The 26969-nt window shown below is 35.1% G+C and overlaps 1 long non-coding RNA gene across 2 annotated transcripts in view; it reads right to left on the reverse strand.

The window, feature by feature from the left end:
- Positions 1-219: 219 nt before the first annotated feature.
- LOC150108706 (uncharacterized) overlaps positions 220-26969 on the reverse strand; it is a 37421-nt gene continuing 10671 nt past the window's right edge. Inside the window, exons 1-2 of one of the 2 annotated variants that reach the window (XR_016548142.1) lie at positions 18660-18852; positions 220-1101 (exon numbers count right to left, since the gene is read on the reverse strand). This is a non-coding gene — a long non-coding RNA (uncharacterized LOC150108706). Of the gene's footprint in view, positions 1102-18659; positions 18853-26969 lie in introns of those variants that run through there. The other variant, XR_016548141.1, reaches the window with a different exon arrangement.

Genomic DNA, 26969 nt, shown 5'->3' on the forward strand with positions numbered 1-26969 from the left:
ATCTCGTGGCTATTTTATTAAATTTTGGACTGTTTGCTAGCACTGTGTCTGTTTGTTTGTTCATTTTTTTTGTTTGGATAAGGTTCCTCTAGTGCATGTATATCACTATATATTTTGCATTTGAAGTAACCTACAAGTGCCAAATATATGCACGATATACATGCGTGTAAGGATGCATTATATTACTTTGCTTCAGTTGAACAAAACAATGGATAACCATTATATTACAAAATATCTTTAATTTCAGATGATCTTACAATAATTCAGCGACAAATCCAACTGAAACTTTTCAAACAATAACGTTTTGCGTACTTGATTTAAATACAGTTTTCTTAGACAAAACACATTCCTTTCTCTGTTCTTTATAGAGCAACCATTTAATTGTGCCATCTTATGTAATCAAGTAGATGACATTGTATACAGAACGCACTAAGAGGTGGGTTAGATAACTTCCTTTGTTTTAATTACGAAATAAGTGAGGCCATTAAAACAGTCTTTGTGGAAACATGTTAGCAAACTCGAGAAATGCGTGGTACCTCAGTTGTTTCATAGCAAAACCACCTCATTACCTTCCCTCGTTTAGGGAACAAAAGGAGAACTCCAGATTCTTTATGTTCGCAGATAAGAACACACACACACAGGCAGAGTGCTTTAAATAACCTCGTGACATTATCTTAGTACTGATGGGACCTTAAACAACGACACGGCTGTTACAAAATATTCTTTCTGACACTTTATGGACGGAACATCCAAACTTCAAACATAAATCAGCGGTTAAAGATTATTTATCGGCCCAGTTTCACTTTACACTTTCACAGGTGCCCGAGATACCAGTGATATAATTCAAGGCAGAACAAACTAGCCGCCCCCCCTTTCCCTCCCTCATGGTAACAACAGTCATTTCATTACCCCACGGGTGTCGCTTTGCTGTTGGATAAGCTTCAGAAATCTTTTCATCTTACACGACTGTTGGAGACTTTGGGATTTGTTTCAAATGACGCCTGGGAAGAGAAGCGGACAGACCAATCTTTTAGATCCGGGATAGCGATTTTTATTCTTCTTTCTTGTTTACTATAATTTGTTCTTTCCTCTGTTCGCACTCTAAAAGAGAGATAAACATCGTCTAAATATATGTACGCTTTGAACATTCTCTTAAATGTAAGAGAAAAAAACTATTAAGGAGAATTCAAGTACATTTGATAATAATAAAAAAAAGTAAGCAATGATTGCGGAGAATAATAAACACTCTGCATTTCGCAATCCTAGTCTCAAATAGGGATGATGTCATTTAGATAACCTTATGGTTTATCTACTGTAGATGTTTTTTAACTCGACAAGTCAAAGAGAATTTATTATCATTTAGTTTTGTTTAGTCAATAATAGCGATCCAGTTAAAGACATAAAAAGGAGAAGGTTATTATTATTTCTATCTTGAAGCTAGGACCGGCTCAAAAACGAATTTTACTGTAATTTGTTCCTCTACTATAGTTGAGTCTATGTCATACCAGTGTTTTTTTTTTAAATTATATCCTATTAATATTATGTTATTTATATTATTTTATAATATTTTATTTATATTACTAATATTATTTTATTTATACTTTATCCTCCTATTTTCCTTTTCGTGCTATGTTCGATGACGTTTCACGACCTAGTAGCTTCTTTGATAAGCACTCAATCATAAACAGATTGGGTGGTTATAGTTAATCACTCAATCTCTTTGTGATTGGGCGGTTAATCACATCTGCATTTTCTGTGGTGTATATTCATTGCGTGTGCTATGGCTGGCTTGCCTGTTTTGAGGATTAAAACAGGAATTTCCGTGGGAAAGAAATCTTCCCATCTCTACATGAGGCTGGCTAACTCACTTTCAGTGGAAAAGCTCTTATAAATGTTCTCCGCATCCTAGACGGGATCCAAAGTCAAGTCTTTTCGAACAAAGGGTACTGTAATTGCCAACTGAGCCACGGACATTTTCGCCATATGTGATCTGGACATAAATTTGTGTTGTCCAGTTCAATCAGACTATTACAAATGGTCCAATTATAACTAAAATTAAAGTAGCTGGCATATTTTAATACAGATCCTTAATATTTCATTAAATGCCATCCATCCAGAGTAGAATTATAACTATCATTTTGAAATATTTGACCATATTTTATCAATACAAATAATTAGGCAGCATTAAAGTTGACTACATGGGCATGTTCTTCTGTACAATCTAAACCTCACATTTCATTAAATAGCATCTTCATCTGGAAGAATGAGTTACTGCAAAATATAATTCCGACGCATTTCGGCAATTCAAGTGCCAAATTTCAACGAAATCTGTGCAGCCTGTGGCCTGGAATAACTTGCATATGAGATTAACGAACAAAACGAATCTAAGTATTTGTGGATTTAGTGAAACTCGCCTCAAAAGAGATTAGGACGTCGATTTTTATAGTAATCTTTAAAATGTATGATAATTTCTTTGGTCTGCAGATTTACTTTAATCAGTTGATTGTTACGTCTGGGAAATTCAAATGACAGATCCTTCATCCCTGAGACAAATGAATAGTAAGCAAGACTAAAGAGTTGGGAGTTGGACTGAGAATGGGGGGGGGGGGGGCATAACTTCTATTCGTAACTTGTATATACACTAGCAAATTTTGAGGGTAGCCGCAAGGATGACTTCTCCGCACTTAAAACCGGACAAATATAGAATTTGTAAGAGTAAGCAGTTGTTCAGGCGAGGGCCAAATTGTAAATATTACATCATTAGTACAAAAATATAAGCCTTTTTTTCTTGTCGGATGACTGTGATGATGGCCACTGAATTAGAAGCCTTTATGCAGATATACGTAAAAGTCACTTACGCAGTGTATGTACAAAATGTGTGCACTTGTTCTGTGTAACTGCTTAAGAATCAGTAATCTGTTGATCGCAATGGGAAAAACAAAGAATCTTTCGGAGTTCGATAAAGCGCTTATGGTGGGTTCCCATCTGGCTGGAGCCACGATTTTGAAAACAGCAGAGTTGACTGACTTCCCAGAGAATCCTATCCTATCCTAATTTACGCTCACTCGTAGACCTACACATTTTACCTTGTAGGCTTCGGAACCGAAATTCCTACGGAATAGGTTGGTTACTCCTTATTTCTGGAGGTATCCTATCTCTGGAGATCCGTGGTGTGTGTGTGTGTTCACAGGGCCAGTTTGCCTGTTCTGGGAACAAAAAACCCGAGTTTTCGGGTGAAAAAACCTTCCTCCATATGAGACCGACTAACTCACCTTTAGTCGAAAGAGACCTAGATAAAGATTCCTCACGTCATGGACGGGAATCGAACCCAGGTCTTTCCGACCAAAGGGATTCATCTATACTGGATGAGCTACGGAGGTTCTCACAGAGAATAAATACAGATGATAATCATAATAGTCAGCTCATCTTCACACATACACACATTTATTGGATAACTACTACGGTATGTCAAACTCAAAGTGAGAATATCTTGTCCAATAATTTCGTGCATTTTCCCATTTGTCTAATTTACAAGATAAAAAAAACTGTTTCCGAAAAAATTACAAGAGAGTGTTTTCTTTTTCGGTGTTCTAGGATTCTTAAAAGAATGCAGGTGGTTAGCAATACCGTATTGCACGAATTCCCTATATTTTGCTCAAGATATGTTTGCTATGACGTCAGTTCATATGTGCAGTCCTTAGTTATAAGAGTGATTCGGGCTTTAGTGAGTCTGTCATAATAACAGGAAGATCATCGAATGGTTACGTGAGCTGGGAAAGAAAGAGAGGTGCAGTGTGTGTGTGTGTAAAACTGGACCAAATATCCTCAGTTATTGAACAGGAAATTGATGAAATTGCTTCCACTATCGCATACAAAATCAGAACAATACACATTGATTCTATACAATTCTATCCAGATCCTCCCCCCCCCCAGTGGCATCCGAAACTTCTCTTTAATTTGTGGATCCAAAACTACTGCACCAGTTAATGGCGTGTACACTTCTTTACTTGAGTTCCTAACTGCACTGCCTTCCCATGATGCCCAGCGAAGCCATCGATTTCTCATTGTTTATTCTATTATCATAATGAAAGAGTTCGCCCAACAGCATTAGCAGTGGTGAGGCTACAAAATCACTACTTTGGAACAAGTTCCAATTATCTGTTCTAATGACTGGCTTATCTTCTCTTCCTCCCCTCACAAACGACACATCAACTCACACTAACTGTCACCTGGTTTCAATTAAATGTACACTTAAAGTCAGCAAGAGAACACCAATGTTACAGCTGCTCTGAAGTGTGCCATTACGAGCTCGCCAATTCTATCAGTTAATCCATAAAACACACATGCTGAGTCTTTTGTTTTCTCTTCCGTTCGCATATATCTGTAATTAAAGTTTGTAAAACTTATAATATTTAAATGGTGGCATTTATATACACTACACTCATGAGCCATGTAAATAGTTATGAGACTCTTCAAAATAAAGCTATTTTAGAGCTGCTTACCGCGGACGACCTAGAATAAAAGCGATGCATGAGATGCATATGTTAAGAAATCGGAAGCAAAAATATTCTTTTCAACTAAATATGAAAAATGAAAAAACATGCAGAATTGTTTATTTATAATACGAATTTAAATGTTCCTTAAATGCTATTAATGCAAAAAAAAAAAAAAACTGATCATATTAATGAAATAAGAAACATTTAAAAATATGTAATAAATATTTATTAGTAACTTCTCTTAGATCCTTCTAGAAATTTGGCTTTTTCATTCTGCAAACAGGCAAACCGGCCACACGAACACACGCATAATAAACTGGCTTCATAGTCTTAGATGCCTCGGTCATAACGCTAAAACACACCAAACCCAACGCCTCTTAGATCTCGGATCCCCTCTCTCAATACAATGTCAGTTGGTCCTCTTCATCTCCTTAGCTAAAGATGGGACTTCCTACTTCTCCTTCGATAGCTATCAGTGAAGAGTAAAATGTGGGAAGCAAATATTAGGCGAAAGTTCTAATAATTAATAGGAACACTTTTGCTATTTCTCTCTTTATAAAAGGAAAAAAGAAAGTTGCTCCTGGAAAAGCTCCAATACCATTTATGGATTAAGAAGTCACATGTAATTGATCCTTTAATTTTCTTATTCAAATAAATGAAGTGAGTAAGAAAAAATAACAAAATAAAAACTTCAGTGTCCAATGACTGGAAAATTAAGCGACAGCCAGCGAGCAGGTCATCTCCGTAGTTCTTTTATAAAGCTACTTTAAGGTCATTAAAATAAGATCTGTCTTAACTACAGTAGATTAACACTGTCTGGTATTCAATACTTATGATCGTACTTGAGTTAACATTAAAGAAGGCTATGAGGTTTTTTTTTTTTTTTCTGTTTCAAATAACCACCTTTTCCCTTACAGAGAGAGAGAGAGAGAGAGAGAGAGAGAGAGCATTTCAAATAAGCCTGTTAAACATGCCTTGATACATAATAAGGATTATGTAAAGCAAGTGAATAATTGTTCTTCCGCGAAAATTTCTCCTGGAATTTGTCATTTTAGTTTTCTAAGCATTTTTCATGAATAAATATTTTATAGTGAAAATATTCTGAAGAGAATAATATTCGTGAATATGTCGAAAAGATCAGACCCAGAAAGCCTAATAATATCTGTGTAGCAAATGTTAGTGACCAAGCCGTGTATTTTTAAACGTGGAAGTATTCATGAATTATCGTTAATTTTCACACATCGAAACCTTTCAACATTTGGGAAAGGGAATACCGCTGCTTATGACCGGTCACAAAAAGTGTCTGCAAGCCGATTATGACAATGGGCGGCGTATCTTCTGTTCTCAAAACTGAAGGAAGTGACATCTGTGTAGCAAATGTCAGTGACCAAGCGGCATATTTTTAAAGATGGAAATATTCATGAATTATTGTTAATTTTCACACATCGAAATCTTTCAACAATCGGGAAAGAGAATACCGCTCTTTATGACCGATCATAAACATTGCCTGCAAGCCGATTACAACAATGGGCGGCGTATCCTCTGTTCTCAAAACATAAAGAAATAACATCTGTGTTGCAAATGTTAGTGACCAATCAGCAAGGAAGTATAAAGAAAATGTTTCCACTATAATTGAAGATCAAGGTAGTAATCTCTATCCGGTTCTCAAATCTAATAATATTGAATACTTTCTTCGCAAGTTCGTATTGTAGGGTGAAAGTTTCGAAACCGTAGTGCCATGATTTTTTAAAAGTAATAGGCTTACAGATTTAAATTTTAACATTAATTAACATGTGTCACAAACACCTTCTCTTATTGAAGGTGTTTGTGACACAGCAGATAGTGAGTCATCCACCACCAGCCTACAAAGCGATCTCCAGGATGTACAAAAGCAGGGGAAACTTACCAGCACACAGGAGAAAAAGTCTGCATTCACCCGTAAGTACTTATAATAATATTATAAATTTTTGGTGATCAGAATGGAATATGTCAATGAAAATCAGCACAAATTAATTTAATGATGGTTTAATTGATGTTTAATTAATTATTAATTAATAATTAATGATCAGTTATTAATTAATAATAAAAATCAGCTAAATTAACAATTAATTATTAATTAATACATTACAAAATAACCAAGGTGTTCCGTGAAAATTTCAGGATTTGTGAAGTGTTCCGTCATCGGAAAAGTTTGGGAAACGCTGATGTAAAGAACTCGTATATACCCACTGGGCTAGAGAGGCTCAATTTGATAATTAGGATGTATTTATTTATGAACATATCCAGAAGCATTAATTTATACGATGTGTATAGATTTTATAAAGATTATATAGAGTGTAAAATTATCTATGTTTTAGCTTCTGGAATATTTTAAAATATTTTCTTGCTCTTTAAATCTTTTTAATAGGACATGATCGATTACAGTGCTTCCCAAACTTCTGGATGTCAGGGCCCCCCTTTGCAAAAATTAAAATATTTCACGGCCCCCTCGAAAAAAAATCGTAATACAGAGATATATTATTATTATATTTATTGTATTTATATTCAATACAAAATATACACAGCGAATATTGCAAAAATCAAATGTATATATTACATTTTTTGCCTCTTACCGTTTGGTTCTGAAGACGACGCGGGCTGTTTGGTAAAATATGATATACTGTCCTTTTTTTTTTTTTTTTTTTTTTGAGTCTGTTTCTGCTTCTTCTGATTGTTCGCGGGAATTTTTTTATATTTTTTATCAGCCACTTATCCATCTCAGGGTTAAACTTTTTAACGTAGAATAGATCAAATAATATCACCACTTACCGATACTGGCACACCACAGACTGATAACATGAAATTAGTGAATATTACCTGAATAAGGGAATCCCCCGAACCAGAAACATTTTTCTCTTTTGTGACTTTTCTCCCTTTACGGTAATTAAGCCTAACGCGAAACAGACAGCAAAGGCAGGTTATTAAAACGTGCAGATGATTGGTGCGGTATTAACAAAAGATCGCGCAATCGAAAGATAAAAGCATAGCTGACAATTGAGTTGAAATGCTAACTCTCTTCAACCGAATTCCATATGTGAAAGTGCCATAACATTCATTATATATATATATATATATATATATATATATATATATATATATATATATATATATATATATATATATATATATATATATATATATATATATATATATATATATATATATATATATATATATATATATATATATATATACAGGGTGTTCGGGATAAATTTGACATATTTATAATTAATTATATTTTTCCGTAAGTTACATGTATTAACACACACTTCTCTTCATTTAAAAGTTTGGACCCTTCTTCATTCATATACAAGATGTCAGAAAGGATGGATAGCTGGAACCCACCTGAATCATGGAAGAGAATAACTTGTATCATGATGATTCGTGCCCGCCATCAAAATAAGGATATTACGACTGCTGCCCAATGCTCCCTGAATACAGTAAAAACAATCAGGCATGAACTAGAGACTTGCAATGGTGACTACGAGGATGTAGCAAGAAGAAAGATCCCTAGCAGACGATCTGATTGCGTTCGTACAGCAGAATTCCTCGCAAATCTGCAGGAACAGGTGTTGAAGAACCCTGGCATTGGAATTCGGGCTTTGTTCGTGGAGTTGCTAACTGTAGTCAAGCCCTGGATAACAAGGGTAGCCAATGGTAGGCCGTATGTGTGGCAGCAGGATTCGGCCCCTTGCCACACCTCTGGGAAAAGTCAAAAATGGTTGTCTGAAAATTTCTACGACTTCACCAGTCCAAACGTTTGGCCTCCAAACTCCCCAGACCTTAACCCCATGGATTATTTTGTATGGGGCGCAGTTGAAAAAGACACCAATCGCACTTCCAGTAATACAAAAGCCCAGTTAATGGATAAAATTAAAACAGTTTTTGCGGCCCTTCCCAGGGAGACTGTAGCATCAGCTTGTTCGAGGTTCCGAAGCAGAATTGAAGCTGTGATCGATGCTAATGGTGGTTATTTTGAGTAAATCTTGTTGATAGTATTGTAATTAACTCTGCCTGTAATGTTTTTTTGTCAATTCATTAAATTTAATAGATACAAAGAAGATTTTCTTTTTCCTTACGAAACTGTCAAATTTATCCCGAACACCCTGTATATATATATTAGTATTAACACTTTTACGAATTTTAACACGTTCGGTTGAATTTTATTGCTGCCTTGGGGAAATCGAATTCACACACATCTAATTAATAACAATAGTTTTTAGTTAGATACTGTGTTTGCCCATGCAACATATGGTTTTGTTTCAGTCTATGCAGCATAGTTTCTGTATGAGGGGACATGTGATTCATTAATTAGTGTGTTTTATCCCAGTTGTCTCTAGTTGCACTATTTGTTGAGAAATATATTACACAGACTCCTTATACCTTATTCACTGGCATAATAAAAGTACTTGTTTTTATTGCCTCTGCAGTATAGTGGCTGTTAGGGAGGGTGTTGTTTACCACTGCAAGTGAGTTACTATCTCCCCACATGAACTTGTTTAAGCTTTTTTTCATGTGTGAAGTATATGCGAAACTTTTATTGGTAACAGAAAACTAGCTCGGATGACAGTGATAATATAAAACGAGTTTTAATATGTATATAAAGTCAATATCAACAGTCCCTGATTACGAACCTGTGATGAAAGGGACAGGAAGATTTGGAGCTTCCCTGGAGAGCATTCGAAGTAAATACAATTAACCACTGCTTTCAAATGAAACATATGAATAAGCGATATTTACTAATATTCATTAAGCGCCGAAATACGCAGGACGCAAAGTTTGTGAACCAACACCAATGAGTGAATTTTTCCATTAAAATATAAAAAATAACAAAAAAGAAATAATAAATAATAAAAGTTAAATACATCTCTTTTAAAATAAAAAAATCTACTTAGTCTTAAAACATTTAAAAATTTTTTTCATTATTTCACAGCCCCCCTCAACAAAACCTACGGCCCCCAAGGGGGCCGCGGCCCACAGTTTGGGAAGCGTTGATCTATTAGATTCATGAACTCTATAATGCTGTTTTTCACGTTTTTGACAGCTACAGTTTCGTTCTCTGAAGATAGGATAATTCTTACGATCCGCAATTGATTCTCATCAAAGAGTAACAATCAAATGTGGAGACAACAATGGAAATTATTAAATTCGGCAAAGAACTTGAAAAATGAAACGATTTACTACAATTCGTGGTATTGTAGTTTTGGTGGCGCCATCTTTCGGCATAAATTTGCCTTTATATATTGCTACTTGAAACATGTTACTTTTCTCTTTACAATAATAGCATGTGATCATTGAAATAAGAATATTTATATTACTCCAGGTTCTCATTCGCAATAATCATAATCGGTATCATTCAATAGATCATTTAAAAATTAATTCGGTAGGCATTGAAATTTTGGGTTTTCTTCATTGCTAATTTAAATCGGAATTCTATGATTCGTTGGATTTCTTTCAAATAAAGAGAAAAGTTAACCGAGAAAAAAATTATCAAGAGAACAAAGGTCAATTTTTATTCGTGTTCATGTATTCAAAAAAATAAGAAAAACGTAAATAAATAGAAATGATGCACGAGGGTGAACAGAAGCCGTTCATTGTTAGTGTGCTAATGTTATTTGCGTTCAAAGGAAGCACTCCCTATTATGCGGCGTCCATTGTGTCGGCGAATTTCTTTTTCTCCGATGTAAACTGGAATCTCGTGCCCATTTCGTCTACTTCCCTACAAGCGTGGTGACACCCGTTAGCCTTATCGGTAAAATGCAGCATCTCTGTCACGTTCCGAAGAGAACCGCGGCAATCTATTTAGTTATGAAGTTCACAGAAAAGTGTCAACCCCCCACTTTCTGCAGACAACCACGTTATCGACTTGGCGATAGGACATAAACATCAATCTCATGAAATATTAACTCGCCACCTTATCATCGGACATTTCTTACTTAACAGATAAATCAACAGCTAAAGGTTATTTATACTCCTGCCCTACTGATAAGGCACGCGCCACTTTAGCATCTTATTGAATTATAGTTCGCGAGACAATAAAGCAGCTTCTATTTCTTTCTCAGCTTGCTACCACTCCCCGAGGTGTTCGCTGTAAAACTTTTAAACTTTCCCAATATAGGTTTAACGTTCCTTTGCCACTTGCTACGAACAGCAGGGTAAACAACACAACACGTTCTCTACTGATAAACTTTTTGTTTCTCTGTGTGTGTGTGTGTGTGTGTGTGTGTGTGTGTGTGTGTGTGCATGCGTGCGCGTTTCATTCGCTGAGTACAGTAATAACGTTGACTGTTTACCAAAGGACTTTAAAAATGAATGTGTGTTATAGTCAGCATTGGAATGACATCAATTAACATCGAAAGCTATTCTTGTAGTCATCTGGTTAAAAACGTGGATTATGTCAAAGCGTAAAGGCTCATATATATCGACGTTCATTCTGACATTTCTTGGCATTTAATAGCAAAATCGTTTAGATATAGCCGCACAGTTGGGAATGTTATGATCGCTGTCAATGGAAGTTATAACGAAGATCTAGAAAAACTGCATGGAAGCGAATTATTCGTCATTATTTTCTGTATATATCCGATTATGATCATAATATTACTATAGTTTTCACAACACATTCTGAAATAAAAATGGAATGAGATTTAACAGAATGACGAAACGCTGCTAAGTTAAAATGCGCATCAGCACATTGGTTATAAGCTGATTGCGTTAACACCTTTTCCCTTTGTTTTCAAGTTCTTAAGGACTTCACGATACAGAGCATCGTAGAATTTTCACACTTTGGCCTTACTGCTAACAATAAATAAATAAATGCTTTAATATCGGTACGTAATTTGACATACTTAGAAAAATTAAACAAGAAAACTTAAACTTGAATGAAATAAATTTATTACCTGTAAATTTTTCTAGTTAGCTACAAAATTTTATAGCTCTAAATATTGACTATACTCTTGTGTTGAAAGCACCCGAGTTTGAATCCATCTAAGACCCAATGAACCTTTATTATTATTATATGAGACTTCCAGGGAGTCAAGAACTTTTCCAGAAAAGCCGAAGATCGTTCACATTAGATGAAACGTCTGAAATCGTTGCATTCGACTCGCCATTCTCTGAGAGACGAATCTAGCTCCCACCCCTTTCTTAATTGCACACAAATTTAACTTCCGCGGATCCTCTCCCCATATAACGAAAAATTTCATCAGCTGATACCTACAACACTCTTTCAGAAGTTTTTAGACCCCTTATAATATCACGCCTCGTTCTTCTGTTTAGCAGTGTCTGCAATCCTCATACACTCTTAACCTGTCTTCCTAATGAATATTACATCATCTAGATGTCATCCAAGTTATTCTTCATTTCGCCCTTTTTACAGTTTCTCTCTGCCCTTCGAACCCAGGAGAACAAATCTGTGCGCAGTAGTCCAGGTACGGTCGTATCAAGACTTCTTGAAGATATAAAAAAACTGACAGCCATATGTTTACATGCAAATGTTAGTTTCAACATCGCGATTATCCTCTAAGTTTTATTTGCAATTTTTGCGATGTAAACCTGTGAACTTCAGTTTCCTATTCAACATAACTCCAAAATCCCTAACCTCGTCAATTTCCCGTAAGATAATCCCACCAATATAATATGCCGCTGAAAATCTCATTAAACAAATACGCATAAACTTTACTAATATGACAGCCATTATCATTTTATCTACTATTCCAAGTTATTCAAATTATTCTATAAGAGCTGCATAGCAGTAAACATCCTTGATTGTCCTGCCTATTTTCGCATCAGGAGCAAAAAGTGGAAATCTCCTGTCAGCTCCTTATCAATATCATAAATGTATAGACTGGACAACAATAGTCCAAGGATTGATCCCTGGTGTGCACATTAAATCTGATAGATTAACACAACCACTATATACGACTTTCTGAATATATATCCATCAGCTACTCACTTATCCAAGCCTTAACAAAGTCCAACAGTAACATACTGTATCGTTCTCTTTATAAAAAAAAATCTCTCTTTGAGATGTTTTAGTGATTTGATCTCCTTTTAGTAAACCTGTACTGTTGCAAATTCTAGCGTGTTTGTCAGCCCAGTTCTGTACACGAGTTCTTACCAACTTTTCTAAAATCTTCATCATCACTCAAGAGATATTTATGGGTCAGTAGTTACAGGTTACTTTTTGCGTCACGCTTGTAGAATGGAACTATCATACATTCTTTTCATTTCTGTGGTGGTATCTTTCCTAAGCTGAGACTCAAGTGACGCAAAAATGTCAAAGGCCTAGCCAATTCCTCTTAAACATTCTTTTACGTGCTGACATCCCACCTGATCCTATTGCTGAAATGATATCCAGGTTATGCTACAACTCTTGAACTTCAATCTTATACACCTCTATCTCTTCATAAAATGTAGGTGTAATGGTAGCATTCAGTACCGTTAAGATACCATTGGACTAAAGATAGTATTCTCCTGAATTCGTCATAATTTCCAGCTTTGTAGGTCAGCATGCAACCTGCACTAGTTGGAGCACCCATGTAGTTAGTTACAATACTTCCCAGGACAGTGCGATATGATCACTGTCACCATCGGGTGGTAAAACATTCATATTCTTAACTGAGATTCTTTCTGACACTATGATTAAATCTAACATTCTTTGACCTCGAGTTCCTCCTGTTATCTTGCAAGAGTTCAATAAATTTTCCTTCATTCTTATCATGAGATTCCTCTTCTACTCAGTCAAGATTTAGATAATTTAAGTCACCCATAATGATTACGGTATTTATTATAATACCCATCAGGGTAATTTGGAAATGTATTTCTTCGTCCCCAACAGCTGAATTACCAAGTGTAATTCAGCTGTTAGGGAGTTGTGTAGTAACATCCCACCATATTTCACTCCGTTAAGGTAGAAACTCATGAAAGCAATAATAGTAATAATCTGATGTAGCAGTGAGCTTGAAGCTATCTGGTGGGGAACGTATCTCTTCCGTCCTTCCTAAAAATACTTTACCCTTTGCAATACTTTACCCTTTGCATTTTAATAGTTATTTTTCAATTGTAGTTACTAAATCTGACTCTGATAGCCAATAATTTTATGCCAGAACACATTCACCAAGGTAATAAACTCCTTGTTCCTGAAGTTGTGTATAGAACAAGTCACCTCCTGTCTTTTTCGTTACTCTCACCTACAGTCCGCTTGACCCTGCTGGGCAACTTTCTCTTTTCCGTCCACAGACACACTCACAAAAAGTCTGAGCCGAAAACGTACAATTCCATCCCACTACTACCAGATTCATAACCATGCGCAATTAAATTCATACCATTGTCACTTTGCATAACTTAGCTGAACTTACGCACACCTTCTCCCCGTTCCAGCCATGATGATCTACTTTCCGTGATTCTCTGCATTAGATCTCAACCCAATTAATAATTTCTCCAGTCTCCTGATGCCAAATCCATTCAAGTGCACCTGTCTGTCTTACACAAATCTTTTCTACCATCAAATTCACTCCACACATACAAAAGCTCACACCCATTTCTTCTACACAACCTGCGTATTGAATTGTTCGCTGTAGTATCTGTAGTATCTGTACTCATTTCTGTAGTATCTCCATAATAATAATAACAACAACAACAATAACATGGAACAGCATTACTCTTCTACATCAATCCCCAAACGAAAATTCAACACTTCTATAAAATATAGATATATTTCTTTTGAATAAATGCCTGATGAAGCATTAGAAATATTGCAATAGTGTGGATTTTTTTTTTTTAATTGTTGAACTAAAGTTTATCTTAGTTCGTCTGAGCAGAGCAAAGCACTGTTGTAATGAGCAATGCATTCGAATGGATGGAGTCGTGAATGAAGCGAGCACAACAAACTGCTTACTCATTATTGCGAAATTCGATTTATATTAATGAAAGTGAATGGTAATAAAGCAGATGTCATCTAGAGACAGTTTTCGAGTGGAAAAAAGGGGTGCGGTAGAGTCGTATACTGTCGTCCTTTTTAATATTTGTAGTGAATATATGATGACAATGGCTGATTTAGACAAATATCCAGCTGGAATTAAGATTGGTGGCAGAAAAATAAATAATTTAAGATATGCAGATGATGTAGCTCTCATAGCAGAAACTAAGGAAGGTGTGGAGTGGTCGATTCTATTAGTTAAGACGGAAAGTAACAAAGCCGGCCTTAATTTAAACATCAACAAAACAAAAGCAATGGCTTGTGGAAATTTAAATGAATTTACAATAGAGGGAGATAAAATAGAAACCGTTGAAAGTTAAGATTTACTGCGGTCCAGAATCAGAAATGATAGTAAATATGAAGATGAAATTAAAAGGATAGGAAAAAAGCAATGTTAAAGCTGACAAAATTACGAAAGATTGAGATGTGAGTAAGGCCACAAAAGTTAGAATTGTCAAAGCAATGGTATTTCCAGGAGTGATGTGAAAGGTGGATTATTAAGTAGAAAGATGGAAAGAAAATTTATTCATTTGAATTATTGGTGTGGAGGAGACTATTAAGAATCCATGGACTGCAAGAATGACCGATAAGGAGGTTTTAGAGAATGTAAAGACAGATTCCTTCTTGGAGGCGATGATCGCTAAACAGACGTTGATGTCCTCTGGACATATTATGCGAACACATGAATTATTGGAACAGACAGTTATGTTGGAGATTAGTCAGAGAATAAGAAGAAGAAGAGGAAGACCACAAAAGAGTTGGATAGACAACATAAAAGAACTTACCCATTCGAATTTACAATTGCTGAAAGAAAGGACAAGACGCCGAGTGGGATGAAGAGTCTTTGTTGTTCACAGGATCACCAAGAGTCGTAAACGACTGGATGGCACATCAACAACAAGAATGTAGAGACTGGTGTTTGGATGAGTGTTTTCAGAACAGACACGTAAACATCTACACAAGAAGCATCATCATCGAATGCTGGTGAAACTATCGAAAAATAACAAAAAAAAAAAAAACTTGGAGTGATAATATACAAAACTGCAACGAGAAAACAATTTTTAGATAGATATTTCAACTACAAAAGAATCACAATGTGATTCCTTTGTGATTCGTTCTGTCTTTCATATATTCTGTCGATATTTTAAAAAAAATAAAATAAAAGAAAGAACGACAGGTTTTTATTATTATTATTATTATTATTATTATTATTATTATTATTATTATTATTATTATTATCTTATTTTCTGTTTTACATTATTTCAGCTTTTTTTTTTTTCATTTTGAGGTATTTACTCATGGTGTTGGCTTAGCTCAAGTGGGTTGTTAAATATAAATATGGGTACTAATTGGATAGAATGAAAACACTGAACTGATACAACAAAATCTTTGGAAGTATTTTTCAAAATATGGGATTTAAAAATCCTACTTAGTTAATACCAGCTAGCACCAACACTCAGACATATCCGAATTTTAAAGTAAATAATTTCACTTACCCAATTAAAGATGGCGCCACTTTACGTTCTTTAAATTAGTATTCGGATTAGTATTCGGATAAATTAGTATTCCAAAATTGCATTTAGAGATTTCCACTTATTTTTCAAAACTGATTTACAATTATTAAAGTTTTACAACATCATTTTTATTCTTCCATTCTTACAATAATCATTTTGATCCCATCACAAAGCATTCGGGGGGGGGGGTATTCGTAAACGAACGCTCCTCCTTAGTGTATTGATGAGGAGACGTGGCGACATTTACCCTTCGTTGGAAAGGCTGTTCAAATCCCTTTTCAACAAGAGCAATTTATATTATATTATATAATATAATATTATATATATATATATATATACAGGGTGTTCGGGATAAATTTGACAGTTTCGTAAGGAAAAAGAAAATCTTCTTTGTATCTATTAAATTTAATGAATTGACAAAAAAAACATTACAGGCAGAGTTAATTACAATACTATCAACAAGATTTACTCAAAATAACCACCATTAGCATCGATCACAGCTTCAATTCTGCTTCGGAACCTCGAACAAGCTGATGCTACAGTCTCCCTGGGAAGGGCCGCAAAAACTGTTTTAATTTTATCCATTAACTGGGCTTTTGTATTACTGGAAGTGCGATTGGTGTCTTTTTCAACTGCACCCCATACAAAATAATCCATGGGGTTAAGGTCTGGGGAGTTTGGAGGCCAAACATTTGGACTGGTGAAGTCGTAGAAATTTTCAGACAACCAATTTTGACTTTTCCGAGAGGTGTGGCAAGGGGCCGAATCCTGCTGCCATACATACGGCCTACCATTGGCTACCCTTGTTATCCAGGGCTTGACTACAGTTAGCAACTCCACGAACAAAGCCCGAATTCCAATGCCAGGGTTCTTCAACACCTGTTCCTGCAGATTTGCGAGGAATTCTGCTGTACGAACGCAATCAGATCGTCTGCTAGGGATCTTTCTTCTTGCTACATCCTCGTAGTCACCATTGCAAGTCTCTAGTTCATGCCTGATTGTTTTTACTGTATTCAGGGAGCATTGGGCAGCAGTCGTAATATCCTTATTTCGATGGCGGGCACGAATCATCATGATACAAGTTATTCTCTTCCATGATTCAGGTGGGTTCCAGCTCTCCATCCTTTCTGACATCTTGTATATGAATGAAGAAGGGTCCAAACTTTTAAATGAAGAGAAGTGTGTGTTAATACATGTAACTTACGGAAAAATATAATTAATTATAAATATGTCAAATTTATCCCGAACACCCTGTATATATTATAATATATATATACTACTTAGTAATATATTATATTATATTATATTATATTATATTACTAAGATGCCATAAGAAGTGAACTATAGCAGCGTAGTTGGTATTGACAACGTCTTACGGTTAATAAAACTTAGGTTCGAACCACCTAGGACGTATTTTATAAGGGGTTTAGACTGAGATGACATAGTCGGTTTCGTATAGTCAAAAGAGTCATTAGGGAAGATCGAATACTCACAGACCACAATTGAAACTATTTTTTCACATAAAAAATGCCAGAAAAAAGAGCACAACAAACAAATAATCATGATACACTATCCTCAAACAATCAATCAACAACTATAAGTATATAATTATATCAGCGAACTGCTCCATTTTACTGAGTTCAAAATATCATTTCCAGATAGAGCTAAGAAAAGCTAGGAGTGCATTTGTGGCGCCATCTGGTAACAATTCCCAATATTATTATGTTTTAAATTGGTGAAAACTGTTTCTTTTTGTACTAGGTCATGAGTTAAGCATTAAATGCACTTGCTTGTAAAGTTTTTCGTCATTATTTCTGCGATGAGGCCACATGGCGATTTTAGTTGAGTTTACACATAATGCTTGAGGAAAATATTTTTTTTAAAGTCCATTTCTAAGTTAGTTAGTCCAATGTGGCAATCACAAAATTATTCCTCTGACAGTACATACTATATATCACTTGTACGACAGAGTAATCAATGATTCGAAAACAGATTCCAATAAAATGCTGCCCAGTGAAATCTGTACAAGCTCCAGTCTAGTTTTCAGGCAGAGTAATACAAATATTCTGCTTCAGATGACTAAAGCTTGAGGAGAGGAAAACACTAGTGGATCGCAGTTTGTAAAATTTCAAGAATATTTTTCGGTTGACATTTTATCAGTTTTTAAAATTCATAAAAAGTCAAGAGAAATGAACAGCTGTCCTGCCAGAAACTTCGGGATTTTCATCTCGCAATGCGAATAGACCAAACACACACAATTAGCAGACCTACGTAATATACTCATATGTATAGCTTATCTGTCGCATTTCCAACTCGACCAAACTAAATTATGATTTCATATTTTATTCAAAACAGTCTTGAAACATAAATGCACAAATTAAAATGGCGGGGAACAAAATGTGACTGTTTCCCCATACATATTATTATTGTAGCAACAGTCACGTTTTGTTCCCCGCCATTTTAATTTGTATGGGAGTTCCCCCCCCCCTTTCTCCCCATCCCTTTATGAGGACTATTTGAGTCCACCTGATGAGGGATTAAGTATGCATATTTTTTATGACTGTTCTGAGGGACGAAAAACCGGAATTTATGGGTGGAAAATCATTTCTCTTCTTATCAGAGCGGGTAACTCACCTCTCGTCGAATGAGACCAGATAAAGATTCCTTACATCATAGACAGGAATTGAACTGAAGTCTCTCTGACCAAAGCGCTTCGTCTTTACCGACTGAGCTACGGAGGTTCTGTTCTTATAAACTAAACTAAAATAAAATAAAATAAATTAATTGAGAGAAAGCCTGCAATGTTGCGCAGTAACTGGTGATATTTACTTTAAAATAATAAATAAAAATTAAAAGTTCATTCATTAAACTGGATATTTACAATAACTCGTAAATATGTTTTTCTGTTTTGAATATTTTGTATCTTTCGGATCGCTTCTGACAGGTACTTTTTAACATTTTTAAAATGTATTATTTATTTATTTATTTTTATCCTGTAAAGTTAAACTATAAAAATAGGCAATCGATATTATATGATAACTGTCAAGAATATTTCGTTTTATTTTTTTGTTTTCTCTCCTTATGTTTTTATCTCATTCACTCTGACATAAGGCATGCAAAAAAAAAAAAAAAATTAAAAAGAAATAACTTTTTAATTTAATAAAAAGTTATTTCTTTATATAATAAAAAGAAATAAACACCACCATTACAGAGGAACTAGTTTGCAGAATTGACCCCAACTGGCATCCTTTTAAACTCGAAGAAGGCGATAATGAATATTCTCTTGTGGCGTGTCTACTCCAAATAGTCCCCACCAAAAGCACTGGACAAAAGGGATACACCTGCAAGTTTGTTTATTTTTTGCTGAATTATGTCCCTTTCTTTGCACACTTTTTTGTCTGATTTGGCAGAGGGTGAAATAACTGAGTTTTTCACCTTCCGATAAGCTGGGTCTCGCTGTGCCTCGAAACTAGTGCATCACATCGCTGAATAACTGAGTAGCTGAATGTAAGCATTCAAAGGATACAACAAACACTACAGGAAGTCTTTTTTTTTTTTTTTTAAATGGGGGGTTTAAAATCCTACGTAGTTAACAGCAGATGGCACCAATATTCAAGCCTATCAATATGTTAAAAGTAAATAACTTTACTTATTCAACAACAGATGTGCCACGTTATGCTCTTTAAGTTATTAAACAGTTTTCAAAATTGCATTGAGAAGATTTGCACTTTCAAATGTAGTTCAGAATTATTACAGTTTCACAATACTATTTTATGCCTTCTATATTATGGTCTCGTTACTATTGTATTATATTCCAAAAAAAAAAAGGAAAAAATATTCCTCTGTAGCATATTTATGAGGAAATGTAACGACATTTGTCCTTCGTTGGAATGATTGTTCAAATTCCCTCTTGGGCTCGAAGAACTTTTATAAGGACTTCTTCTTCTTAAGGAAACTACTCGGTCTTATACAAAAGAGTTTTCATCCATGCAATTCAGGTTTGTACATCGCTGAAAACAGGCACCAATAGAAGTAACTGTCTTACATTTTATTTAATTTATTTGCATATAATAAATTAAGGGATTTAAATTTTGAAATAATCAAAAACATTGCAACTATCGCAAGACAAACTCGCAGTGTTTTTGAATTATTCCAACATTTCGACAACGGATTTGCTACTAAAGGTAAGGAATATCTTCAAATAGTTTCAAAGAAATGCTGGAATCATTCGGTAAAAACTTCTGTATTTCAATGGCGAAGAAACTCGTCTTAGGTGGTACAGCAAGGGATATGGAGAGGTTAAGCATTCACTTACTGCTGCACAGATTTAATTTTTTTATTTTATTTTTTATTTATTTTTTTTTTATTTATTATTATTTCTCAGATAAATTACATACATTATATGAAGACAATTATGCATAACAAATACTTTCTCGTACTTAAAGTTTTTTTTAAAATAATAATAATAACAATAACTGTTCACAACATATATTATTATTATATTCATAACGATGGTTATTGCAGATGTTTCTTTGCAATTTTACACTCTATATATACAATATCAATGGATATAATCACTCTATATTGCATACCTTTGTTACAGTTATTACATACATTTGTTTACATATGATACTTACTTTATATACATTTGTTTACATACAATACATACATTAAATACTTTGGTTTACATGTGATACGTACATTACATGCGCTTGGTTACATATGATACATCTTGGATGAGAACTAATTTCTCTGCTTTCATCCTCGAAGCTTATATGTAAGCTTATCTGAGGATGACACCAGTTGGTTATTATTTATTGTTTTTTTTTTTCCTGTGTTGGGAAGCTACGAAATCTATGATTGAGAAATTCGCGCGCTCACTTACACACACACACACACACACACACACACACACACACACACACACACACACACACACACACACACACACACACACACACACACACACACACACACACACACACACACACACACACACACACACACACACACACACACACACACACACACACACACACACACACACACAAATTAGCTTGGAATTTATTGATGCGTCGCTGAACTGGAAACCTGAACGAATATATTGTGTTTCATTAAGTTTGTCTGGTATTTTGGGTGCGTGTTTCTGGTTCATAATATGTTCTTAGAGCTCTTTTCAGGCTATTGTAGTTTGTAAGGTTTCTGAATTCAAAAGGTAATTTGTTTATCACGTCTGGGATGTAGAAGTTTCGCGTGGCCTTTCCGTAGTGATTATTGTATTTATATGTGATATAATTAGCAGCCTGAGGGCTTGTTATATGGTATGTATTTCTGACTGTCCTGTAGTTGGCATCCAAATAATGTTTCAGCAAAGCTGCATAGTGACATAAATGTTTTGCTGTCAGTATTTTGTGTTCTGACATTGCATTGTATGTAAGGTCGTTATTTTCTCTTTGTTCCCCAAAGATCAGTTTTGTCATTTTGTACTATAGCGACATTAATCTATTTAATTTGTAGGGTGCACAGAAAGAATACGTTGTTATAGCGTATCTTAGTATATTTTGGCAGTAGTGCTTTGTATATTAGTGTATGGGAACTATGTCTTTTAACTTGTAGAGTTTGCCACTTATTGTTCGGAGTTTGTTGTGTAGATGGTTTATGTGGCTATTCCAGTTCATATCTGCATCGAAGTAAATTCCAAGGTATCGTACTGTTTCAACCTAAGTGATTGTAGTGGTTTTGCTGTTCTGTGTGTTTTTTATGTTTGAAAGTGGATGTTGGATGGTTATATATTTGTATCAACTGGTCGAGTCAGTGGATTTCTGAATATCATTAATTTTGTCTTTTAATGGAGTTTTTCGTGAGCCAGTCTATGATCGGATTTATGTCATGTTGCATATTTGTTTGGGCTATGCTTGCGTTATTATTGGTGGATATTATTGCTGTATCGAATGCGTATTGGAATATCTTACCTTTGAGTGGTAGCTGATTAATATCGTGCGTGTAAATGTTGAATAGAGTTGGGGAGAGAGTACAGCTCCCTGTGGTACTCCACAGGTTACTGGTAGCTCTCTGCTTCGGTTTGACCCGATACGTGTGATATGCTTTCTATTTTGAAGGTAGTTTGTAAACCACCTTTGAAGAGGCCCGTCTATTCCAACATGCCTCAGCTTTTCTAACAAGGTTTGATGTGTAAGTGTATCGAATGTGAGATCAATAAAGACTACCATGGAAATTTTGATTTTGTCTAAGGCGGTATTAATTACGTCTGTAAAGTCTTCCATGAGAGATGTTGTTCCCTTATTTTTCTGAAAACCATATTGTGTTTTGGGGATAATATGAAAGATCTCAGTCTATGCTGTGAGTTTCTTCAGTATGATCTGCTCCATAATTTGATTGATAATTGGTAATATTGCCATGGGTCTGTAATTGCTGATTAAATTTCTTTTCCATGTTTGTATATTTGTTATGGCGGTCTTTAGCATACTTGGTATCTATCCTGTTTTAAACACTACTTGCATGTTGCTTTATATCTTTAGGTCTGATAACATCAATTCCTGGGCCTTTGTTTGGTTGGATTTGTTGTATTGCAGAGAGAAGTTCTGCTTCTTTTATGGTTGGGAACCATAATGTCTGTTTTGATTGCGGTCCAAGTGGAGGGTCACGTTTTGTGATTGGGGAATATTTCTGTGCAGTTCTTGAATGGAGTCTGCAAAGTATTGGTTAAAGTCATTTGCTAGTTGTTGGATAGGTTTTGCGTCTTTCATGAAGCTGCGTTTTATGGTTTCGGAGGCGGTGGTGTTGGGAACAAAATCTAGCATCTCATTATTCAGATGCCAGGATTGTTTCATGTTGTATTGTTCAGAGGTTAGTTTGTCTCTGTAGTAGCTTCTTTTTGCATTTCTGATTTGTGTTGTAAGGCGATTCCTTGTTATCTTATATTCAGTTTTTAAAGCTGTGTTATTTGGATATCGCTTTAATTCTTTCCATAAAGCGTCCTTTCTGTGTATTTCTAGGATTAAGTTTTGTGTTAGCCAAGGATTTGGTGTTGCTTTTGAGCGAATTCTGACTTTCTTTGTAGCTTTCTTATATATTTCCTCCAGTGTGAGTTTAATGTTGTTGTATAAGATATCTGCTGATTCTGATGCCAGGTGTTCCCAGTCTGTTTTTCTTATTTCATGGGTGAATATTTCTTCGTCTATTATTGTTTTCTGTCGCTTTTCTTCTGTGGGACATTGCATGGATATTGCCTTGGTGTGCAGGTTTAGAGCAGTGAAGTAATGGTCTGCTACTTTGCACTTTATGACTGATGCAGTGTAACTGTTTGGTGGTGCTCGTACGTTTATATGATCTAGACAGGAGGCAGTGATAGTATTTCCGAATATTTCTTCTCTAGTACATGATGTTATTGTTGGTATTAGATTATACATGGATAGCGTGTCTAGGTATTGTACAGTGTTGTTCTGGTTTTCGTTTGCAGTATTTATGTTTACGTCGCCAATTATCATTAGGTATTCGGTTGAGCATATTTCTTGGCTTGAAAGCTAGCAATTGAGTTCGTGCAAGAATTTTATCATGTTTTGGTTTGGTGGCCTGTAAATGGCATTTAGCATTATGGGATACTGTCTATTTTTTGGTATTAGTGATTTTGAGGCAAAGGGTTTCAGCATGCTCAAACTGATAGGCTGTTTCTTTTGCTATTAATTTTTGTTTGATAAATATTAATATTCCACCTCCTCATTTTTGTTTGGCGGCATGATCTATGTTGTTGGAAGCCTGGAATTTGGAAAGCAGTCGCTTCGTCATTAGTTATGGATACTTCTGTTAGAATCAATATATCAATAATATTAGTGTAATTCCTCAGATAAGCCTGTAACAATAACCAATGTTTTCGGATGCTTCTGATGTTAATATGCAAGATTGAGAGACCTCTCGCTTGTACTGTGTGTTGTTTCCATGCATCAAGCGATTCGAAAGTACAATTACTGATGTATTCTGGTGTAATTCCATCTATCTGATGGTTTACATTCATTTTTGTTGTGTTGTGTTGCAATCTTCTTATTGAACTAAGTTGGGGTCTTTTGTTTCACTCTGGCAACCTGTCTATATCTTCCGAGCTTTTTATTTGTATAGACTTTGAAGTCTGTGACTTTCTCAAGAATATTTTACTGTCTTTGATCCATAAAAATTGATACTTTTTTCTGTTTTTTCTTTTCTTGCTTGGTTCAAAAGATTCTGATTGAAAGGTGTTAAATACTCATATAGAAAGATTGGCGTATTTTCTTGCGATGCATTTAAATCCATGACTACTGGTTTTTTCAGTCTGCTGGTTTTTATGATATTGTCTCTTGTAGCCTTACTTTTCAGACGGACTATGGCTGATGTAGGTCGTGGTGAGCCTTGTTTTTTGTTCTTCCTGGGAAACCGATTTATGGTCTGAATATCATTATGCTCTAAGGGGATGTCAATTGCATGGCCTAACTTTAAAACTACGTCTCTGAGATTTTCTGTGGATTCAGTTTCTGGAAGACCGTTTATGACAAGGTCTTCTTTATGTTGTTGTTGGTTTAAAACTTCGTATTGTAGTTTCAGGGAATTAAATTCTTGACGGAGTTCCGATGTGTCTTTTATCAATTTGTGCTGCCTGTCAGTTAATGCATTAATGCTGGTTTTAATGTCTTTTACCGTTTGTAAGACTTCTTCTACTTTTGAATTATTATATTTAACAAACTCTTCATATTCGCTACTTTTTTTGTTATTTGTTTATTCTGTTTATCAAATAGTTCTTGGACAAGATCTACCAAGCTGGCTTTTATATTTTCTAAAGCTTTTTCTAATAATAAATTTACGGAACTCAAATTATAAGACTCACCGGTATTTTGTTGTCTGTTCAGTTCATCGTCAGATTCTGCCTCCAGCATAATCAGTTGTGTCGTGGGTGGTGTCGTTTCTTTGTTTTCTCTACAGTTTAGGCACTTCCATTCTTCTCGTTTGGCATTGGATTTGCGGTGCCAGGTTGTTTCTGAAAGTGGAACATGTAAAGTGAAGATGCCTATGGCATTTCCTGCAGGTTATATAACATCCGTTGGACGGTAATTCCTTCTGACACTTGTTGCACTTCATGACTCACCTTTCTTCCTTTGGACAGCTGTAAAGATGGCGCATCCTTTGTTCTATGCTCGTTAGCAACCGCGGTGTACGCTTCAATTTTTAGCACACTCGGATTTTGGATTACACTTGGCTGATTTCGATGAATTATATATCACTCTCTTCAGCGTGAGAAGTAGAGTTACTTTATGACATTTTTAAATTAAAAACAGGAGTTAGAACCACATTAAAACTATTATATAATAATAATAAAATAATAATAATAATAATAATAATAATAATAATAATAATAATTTGTTTTTTTTTTAATTTTTTTTTATTGTTCTTTCAAATATTTACATATGTACAATGATCATCTATTCAGTATATTATTTTACAACGTTCAGCACTTTGTGCTACATACAGTATAATGAGATTTAAATAGTAATGATTATAACAGTTTTTTTTATATATAACAATCATAATAATAATTTACAATTATATTGTTCAGAGTTACATAAGTTGTATAATATTACATGTTGTGGTTTACTTTTTTTTTTTTCAACTTTGAAAAGATGTGATTATACAACAGTATTTATACATATGCAATCTGAATATTATGTGTCCTTATTTTCACAAACATACGGTGTAAACTCATGATTTACTTTTAAAATATTTTTTTACATTGCATACATTTGTTACAGTTATTATACACATTACATACATTTGTTACAATTATTATATACACTACATTCATTTGTTTACATATGATACATTACTTACATTTGTTTACATGTGATATTTACATTACGTACATTGGTTTACATATAATACATACATTGGTTTTCTTGTGATACGTACATTACATGCATTTGGTTACATATGATACATCTTGGATGAGAACTAATTTTTTTTTCCTTTCATCCTCGAAGCTTAAATGTAAGCTTATCTGAGGATGACACCAGTTGGTTATTATGTATTTTTTTTTGCTGTGTTAGGATGCTACGGAATCTATGATTGAGAAATTCGCGCGCGCACGCACACACACACACACACACACACACACACACACACACACACACACACACACACACACACACACACACACACACACACACACACACACACACACACACACACACACACACAATAAATTGGAATGTACTGATGCGTCGCTGAACTGGAAGCCTGAGCGAATATATTGTGTTTCATTAAGTTTGTATGGTATTTTGGGTGCGGGTTTCTTGTTCATAGTATGTCCTTAGAGCTCTTTTCAGGCTATTGTAGTTTGTAAGGTTTCTGTATTCAAAAGGTAATTTGTTTATAATGTCTGGGATGTAGAAGTTTCGCGTGGCCTTTCCGTAGTGATTATTGTATTTATATGTGATATAATTAGTAGTCTGAGGTCTTGTTATACGGTATGTATTTCTAACTGTCCTGTAGTTGGCATCGAAATAATGTTTTAGCAAGGCAGCATAGTGACATAAATGTTTTGCTGTCAGTATTAAAGCGGAGAAGAACAAAAGGCGTGCCGAACTTGAAACTTAAGATGAAAGACTCATACCGATTTTTTGGGAGTTGCCAAACTTCATGCGAGGTCTCAGAGGAGGCCTAATAAAAAGGGACTGAAGCAAGCAGAAGGGGTCCCGGTTCCAGAATTGCTGTCAGAGAGGAGGTCGCCTGGTCCAGAGTCGCCCGCCGCCAGAGAGACTGCCCAGATCCATGTTGCTTGAGAGAGGAGTTTCCCGCTTCCAGAAAGGAGCTTCTAGGTTCGAGACGTCGCTAGAAAGAGAGACTACTTCTAGGCCGCAGACAAGATTTCAAATTGCCGAAAGGAAGAGTTCCAATTGCCGGAGA

The sequence above is a fragment of the Typopeltis vanoorti genome, chromosome 3, assembly GCF_054136105.1.
Source record: "Typopeltis vanoorti isolate ZY-2024b chromosome 3, IOZ_Tvanoo_1.0, whole genome shotgun sequence".
Taxonomy (NCBI): Eukaryota; Metazoa; Arthropoda; class Arachnida; order Uropygi; family Thelyphonidae; genus Typopeltis; species Typopeltis vanoorti.